Below are 479 nucleotides of genomic sequence, written 5' to 3'. Positions count from 1 at the left end.
TTCAATCCCCAGTACCACACACACACAAAAAAGGATATTTCTTTAAAATAGATAAAAGTTCACATTTTATTGTTTATTTCTTTATCATAAATGAAAGCTGGGCCAGGGAGATGGCTCAGTAGAACAAGCCTTGCCTGGCAAGTGCAAGGATCTGAGTTCAATCCCCGATTCCCCCCGCCGCCGCAAAAAAAATAAAATAAAAAATAAATGGAAGCAAAAAAATAATAAAAAATAAATGGAATCAGATTGAAATAGATTTGGTATATTTTAAGATATTAAGCTTCTTATTTGTGTGAAGACTGTAAATTGTCCATAATGAATGGCACCCTAGTTTCTACCTGCAAGAAGTGTATATTCTAGACCAGAACACACACACATGGGTTAGGTATATACATGTTCGCACAAACCCAGCTGGTTAGGCACATGCCTGTAACCCCAACACTCGGGAGGCTGAGGCAGGAGTATCTTGGTAAGTTCAA

Source organism: Octodon degus, unplaced genomic scaffold, assembly GCF_000260255.1.
Source record: "Octodon degus isolate 3935 unplaced genomic scaffold, OctDeg1.0 scaffold00160, whole genome shotgun sequence".
In the NCBI taxonomy this organism is placed as follows: domain Eukaryota; kingdom Metazoa; phylum Chordata; class Mammalia; order Rodentia; family Octodontidae; genus Octodon; species Octodon degus.
The sequence above is the reverse complement of the archived record's forward strand: the minus strand, read 5'-3'. Positions refer to the sequence as shown.